Raw genomic sequence first — 7,443 nt, 5'->3', positions numbered from 1 at the left:
TGGATGGATGGATGGATGGATGGATGGATGGATGGATGGATGGATGGATGGATGAATGCCAGGTGTATTGCACAAAGATGCCAAGGAGTAGAAGAGACCTGTCATTCACCCTTTGCAGAAAGGAGGTACATTTCTGCTTCCTTGGATATCGAAGACTGCATATCTTTCAATATTAAGGGGTCTATGGTCCTGTAATCTACATGAGTAGGTTAATTCTAGTGTGTCCTAGATAGCTGAGAAAGAGATTTAAGACTTCAGAGGCAGCCAGCTGAAAGCTGTAGGGGATACACAGGCTGCCAAACAAGCATCAGGATATGTTACTAAGGGTGGCAAGGAAAAACATTCAGCAGCAGACCTCCCCGTGCCTCAATTTCCTCATAAGTAAAGTGGAAAACCAATTCACCAAATATTTTCTGAATACTTACTATATGCAAGGCACTGCTTTAGGCACTGGAGATACAAAGTTGAAAAAAGGCATAGCCTCTACGCTCAAGGAACTTTCAATGTACTAGGAGTAGGTAGATATAATAAATACACAAGAGATGATAAGAAAAGAGGAATCTGAACAAAATTTGAGGAGGGAGCTCTTTCATCTTGAAGGGAAGACCATCATGGAACAGGTGACACCTGAGCTAGGACCTTGAAGGAAGAATATTTCTACAGGTATAAATTTGGAGGAAGTACATTACAGCCATGGAAGATAACCTATGTGAATTCAGAGAGGTAGCAGAGGGCAGAACCAGGTCATTGAAGAGTCAGTCTAGTGTAACTGAAACTTAGAGCATTTGAAGGGAAGTAGTCCAAACTAAGACTGGAAAGGTAGATTGGAACCAGATTGTAGAGTCTTGAATGTTATGACTAGGAATTTTATTTTGTCCTAGAGGCAATAGGGACCCACTGAAAGTTTCTGAGCCAAGGAAGTGACATGGTCTGACATGTGCATTAAAAAGTTTATTTTTGGTAGATGCACAGAGTGGAGAGGAGAGAGACAAAAAAGAAAGGAGACTGGTTAGGAGGTTATTACCATAGTCTGCGTCCAAGGTGATGAAAGCCTGACCTAAACTGGAGTCTGTGTGACCAGAGGAGTAACAAAATTCTAGGGTCTCTTGGAGAGAGTATATCACTTAATGATCTTTGAAGTCCATTAAGGAAAAAGAATTATATAACCTCAAGATTTGTTTATATTTTTATGGAATTAAAATGTGCTGCACTTTGCATTCAAACGTGCCAAGTGCTTTGAGATTTTTTTTCAATAGGAACATGGTTTATCCTAATTTTGTGACCCTGGGACCAAGTACACACAAAGACAGTATTAGAGTGAGAAGGGCATCGGACTTTCAGTTAAGAAAGCCCTCTATTCAAATTCTGCCTTGGGCTTTTACTACTTGACCTTCGGTGATCTTCAGAAAGTCTCTGAACCTCAATTTTCTCAACTGTAAAATGGAGATAATAACTGCAGTACCTTTCTCACAGGAGAATAAATGAGACAATTTATGTAAAACATTTTGCAAACCTCAAAGTCCACATAAATGGCAGCTACTACTTATTTGCAAGATGGGTATCTAGGATTAGTTGCACCAGATGGTGACCGTGGAATAGAGGAAGCAGAGGAAATCAAACCAACCTCCCTGAAGATTAAGTGCAAGAAATTATAAATCTTGGCACCATGCTCTAACACCTGAACTAACCAGCTACAGACAGACACATTTTTAAGAACATTAGAAAAAAAGAGCTAGACTATATCAATGTTTCATCCATTCCCAAACTTGACTAAAATTAGAATATAATTAGATTGGAAGGTATTTCAGAAATAGGCCTGTGTTGTATACCCTTCCAATTATCTCCCATTCAGTTTCTCTATGCACATCACCAAAAGTAGCCTATTCTCAGACAATTGTCTCAGGCATAATCAAAACATAAAAATCTTAGAAATTCTTCAGCTCTGGATGTCTCTTTTCAGTCATCTATGTTCAATCTGTTTCTGGTTTAGTTCCATCCTTTCCTGGCTATCCAAGAAGTCAATATTTTCTTTCTTATTCCATCTTGCTTCTTCCTTATTCAAAACTAAGTTCTCTTGAACAACATGGATAAGAATGGATTTGTTCATAAAGTGTCCTTGTGCATTTAAGCAACGGACTTCCGTTTTCTCTTTGCAGAGGTAGGAGATTATGGGTATGAACACTGTGTATACTGTAATTATGATTGATGTGTCGATTGATTTTGTGGAACTTATTTTTTTCTCTTTTGTAAGGTTTTGTTACAAGAGATGAGCTTCTGAATAGACAATGGGAGAGAGAAATATTTGGAAATGAAGGTGATAGTGAAACAAAAGATATAAAAATGATTTTTTTAAACTTAAGGGGACAGCTAGGTGGCACAGTGGATAGAGCACTGTCCCTAGAGTCAGGAGGACCTGAGTTCAAAACCAGTCTCAGATATTTACTAGCTGTATTACCTTGGGCAAGTCACTTAATCCTCATTGCCTCCAAAAAACAGTAAAAAAAAAAAAGCAAGAGAAGTTTAGGATTAATAAAAGGAAAACAAGTAGTTTTGCAAGTAGTAACACTTATAAATGCTATTCTTGCTCAAGAGTGCTAATGTGAGGCATGGGGGTAGAGAGTTTGGAGTACTAGACCTGGAGTTAGGAAGATATGTGTTCAAGCCCTACCTCTGCCATGTACTGACTGGATGGCCTATGGCTAAGTCTCAACGTCTGACAAGGCAACTTGTTAAATCTATAAATTACAGTCAAATTGCCAATCCGTGGATGAAATCATAAGTCAAAACAAACATATCCAAAAAGCAAGCAAGGGGTTCTGACACAAAATATAGAAGGATTTTAAAGGGTTTGAATAGTCATAACTGGATACTTTGATTCAACAAATAATTCAGATCAATTCAATGTATCAAATGTTTACTATGTGCAAGTTTTTAGGCAAGACTACTGAGAGAAGATGGTATTGAGCTAATCTTTTAGGATGATACAAGAGAAGAAAACAATGCCCTCTCTTGTAATGTCCCTTAGAGTCTCTGTTAATCCCAGTACTGGGTTGGATGAATCATCAGTTTGATCCAGCACAGCAATTCCTATGTTTGAATGTGATTCCTTGGCTACCAAAGAAAGAGTGACCCTTGTTCATACTCCCAAATCAGGCTAAGTTACACACTTGATGTAGCTCTCCAAACTCCACACTCCAAACTATCCTTGTTCCTAGCTCCTAAAAGAACTATCTAGCTAGGTAAGTCTTTTCTCCATAACTATGGAAAACTAATTTTGCCTTCCATTCCAATGTCTAGTTTCTGTTCTTGATCTATTGTTGGAACTGAGACAAAGCCCTTCAGTCTCCTCTGGCAATGACTGGCTTATGCAACGCCACTCTCTGTGTGCATACCTGCTCCATCTCAATGGCATCTCAGTAATAACTCTATGGCTTCTCACTCAGGGTTTCCCCTAAAAACATCAAAATTTGGCTGTGTCTATCTATTAAAAAGAAGCAAAGGGATAAAGGACCCCATGTCCCTTGCAAGCACTCAGGCTAACATGACATGAGATATAGGACAGATTTTATTTAACCTGACAGGAAACTCAAAGGACTTATGCCAAGTCCATTAACAACTAAAACAACTCTTGTCTTTGTACAAGCCCACCTTCTCCAGGGATATATAAAGTCCACATGAAAAAAGTAGAAGTGAAGAGAGAGGTCCAGATTTTTCCATTTCCAGGCCTCAGTTATTTCTATCATGAAAGAAACTATGTGGATATGCAAGTTTTTCCCCAAGGAACCCATTCCATCCCATTCATCCTTTTAGTTCCATATACTAGCTCTGTTCTAAGCAGTCCTCCTAGAGACAAAGGGATAGACCAGATGAAGAGATGACTATAAAGGTGAAAGATATTTTGCACTGGGCTAAACTACAGCAGTAAAGACCCCACCCACCACCCACCAACACTATCTTTTAACAACTTCTCATTTTAAGCAGGCCACAGGGCTAAAGACAAACCAAAATAAATGTGTATAGGTATGTATATGTGTAATTAATATATGTGTATGTGTACATTTATATGTATATGTATATGTGTATATATGGGAGGGATCGAGAGAGACAGAGAGAGAGAGAGAAAGAGACAGACAGAAAGACAGACAGAGACAGAGACAGACAGACAGAGACAGAGAGATCGAGACAGACAGAGAGAGAGAGAGAGAGAGAGAGAGAGTGAGCACCTAAGGTCTCTCTTCCAGAGTCTTGGAAATCAAGAGTATTATAGCATAATTTTGCTTCCTTATTCTTGACTTAATTCTCTTAGTGTTTGGAAACATGTTTAGCATTTAATTTCCTTCCTACTCAGGGTTTGTATTCATAGTGTACACTCATCTAGTTCTTCCTGTTGAATCCCTTGTCCCCCACCCCACCTACACTTTTCTTTTCAAAAATTAAAATTCTTCTACTGTATTTCAATGATAGGAGTTCTCTTTTGTGTATCAGTATCAAACTAGTTATTATCAACACAATGGAATTGACACTCCAGGCTAATAGATAAGAATATGCCTTCCTTTACTGTAAAGCTTGGACAATTTTAAAATAAGTTCCTTCAACTTGAAGGGAGGCCCAAAGTAGTGAACAAAGTGCTTCCTACATTGGTAGCTTAGAATTCAGGATGCTAATATGGATAAAATGTTTTACAGCATTTGTAATCTATACCACGCAATTTTAAATAACTTAGAACTATATATGGTCTTTGGTTCCTAATGGTTTCATGTAGGTTTGTTTTGTCCATAAAAGCAGACTGGGATCTCTCTGAGGACAGGAACCATACTACCTTCAGCATCATGTAACAGAGTGCTAGCCTTGGAGTCAGAAGAGACCTGAGCTGGATCCAGGTTCTGATGCTCATTACTCCTGTGACCTAAAATCTCTGAGCCTTAATCTCCTCATCTGTAGAAAGGGGATAATCATAATGGTACTACCTACCTCAGGTTGTTGAGATGAAGATGAAGAAGGAGAAGAAGGAAGAGGAGGAGTTCTTGTATATCTCTAAATTCCAATTCCATTATGAGCTAGTAGTTTTTATATTTCTATATTCCCACAAAGCACCAAGCATAGTAGTACTATTATTCATAGCATATAAAAAGTACATACAGTACATGCACAAAAGAGAACTTCTATCACTGAAATACAGTAGGAGAATTTCAATTTTTGAAAAGGAAAGTGTAGGTGAGGGGGGAACAAGAGAGTCGACAGAAAAAATTAGATGAGTATGTTATTGTTGTTGTTGTTTGTCCTTCATTCTCGAAGAGGACCATGACATTGAGAAGATGATGCCTTGACTTGCAAGTGAATTGGATTTAAGTGAGGGAGGACTGTGCAAGGTCACCAGCCTCATTTTCTCCTCCTGAGCCATCTGGGTCCAGTGGCAAAGTATAGATCAGGACAACCGGAGGTGGCCCTCAGGGCAATGGGAGAAGGCCTTTTAAGCTAAGAGCTTTCCCAGGTCTCAGTTTGACTGAGGCAATGTCCATTCAGTGATTGAGGCTAAGCAAGAAATGAGGCACAGAATGGCCTCTTTTATAGACTTCAAAAAAAAAAATCAGTCTGGGAGGAGAAAACCCCACAGGGTTTCTGGCCAAAACAGAAACAATTGCTATTTATACTCACTCTGAGCCATCATGGCCCAAACTAAGATGAAGTGAGACTTGGACTGGGACCTATTGTTGGCCAGTCAACGAAAGCCAGAGTATCAATAATAGCTACCATATACGTGTATGTGTATATAGATGTATATGTATGTATATATGTATATATGTATATATATACATATATGTGTATATATACATATATGTATATATACATGTATATATATGTATGTATATAGATGTGTGTTTGCACAGCATTTTACATATATTGTCTTAAACAACAATACTGTGAAGTAGAATTAGAACTACTTTCTTTCCTCTCACTTGCTTCTTAACTCACTGCAATCTGGCTTCCTACCTCATCATTCAACTGAAATTGTTCTTCCCAAAGTTACCAATGACATCAATGTCTCTTAAGTGCCAAGTCTAATGACTTTTTCTCAATCCTCATCCCTCTTGACCTCTCTGCATCATTTGACACTGTCAATCACCCTCTTCTCCTTGATACTGTTCTAGGTGTTTCACGGCACAGTTCTCCTGATTCTCCTATCTCTCTGACCAGACCTCAGCATTCTTTACTGAATCTTCATCTAGGTCATGCCCATTGACCAAGGGTGTCTCCCAAGGCTTTGTTCTGGGCTCTCTTCTCTCTTCTCTATACCATTTTGCTTGGTGATCTCATCAGCTGCCCTCTATTTATCCATCTCTCATCTCTCTCTTGATCTCCAATCTTACATCTTCAACTAGCTATTGGTTATCTCAAACTGGATGTTGCTTAGACACCTAGAATTCATTAGGTCTAAAACTGAACCCATTATCTTTTCTCCCCAAGGCCTACCCTCTTCTTAACTTCCCTATTATTGTTGAGGTCACCACCATGCTTCCAGTCACCCAGGCTCACAACACAGGTATCATCCTTAACTTCTTCTCTTTTGCTATCCCATAACCAGTTACCAAGTCCTGCCGATTCTAGCTTTGTAACATTTTCCTCATTTGCTCTCTTCTTTCCTCTGATGTTGATGCCACCCTGGTACAAGACCTCATCATCTCTATTGCTAGCCATCTTAGAGGAAACTAGGTAGTAAAAGTCAGATCTCAGATGTTTACTAGCTGTGTGTCCCTGGACAAGACAATTAATTTCTATTTCAATTTCCTCTTCTGTAAAATGGGGATAATACTGGCACTTACATCACTTACTTATAAGGTTGTTGTGAGAATCAAATGAGGTAATATTTGAAAAATGCTTAGCATAGTGCCTGGTCCATAGTAGGTGCTTTGTAAATGCTTATCTCCTTCCCCTATCTATCAATTTGTCAATCTATATCATGGCTTGCTGCTCTTCAGCTGTGGCACCTGCTTAGTTTAGGAATTTGATGTTGTACAGAAACACTTCTCTCCAAGAAGATTCATCTAAGAACTAATTAATCTGATCCTGCCTCCAACCACTGTCATCTCAGGAACATGTGGTTTCCTCCTGTTCTGGGGGCATGTGAGTCCCTGAGGGGATTCCTAGATGAATAGGCTTCCCCTCCAGGGAACTGAATCTAGATCTCTTTAGACCCTCTCCTAGATTTTTTGTCATGGTTCTGGTACTCTGTTTCTAGTTTCCCTTTATAAAGGCCTACCCAAGGGTGGTGCTCTGGAACTGGCCTCTAAAATCAAGCAGTCATCTTTAATATAGTAACAATGGACCAACAAATATACCCAGGATAAGGATAGTTAACACCCCATTAAGGAGAGATGATTAATGCTGGAATAATGCCTCAATGTGGTGCCAATGGGGATATTTATATGCTTTTCTTGTATGAAG

Source organism: Vombatus ursinus, unplaced genomic scaffold (assembly GCF_900497805.2).
Source record: "Vombatus ursinus unplaced genomic scaffold, bare-nosed wombat genome assembly UNPS02014794.1, whole genome shotgun sequence".
Classification (NCBI taxonomy): domain Eukaryota; kingdom Metazoa; phylum Chordata; class Mammalia; order Diprotodontia; family Vombatidae; genus Vombatus; species Vombatus ursinus.
This window is presented reverse-complemented; position numbering follows the sequence as displayed.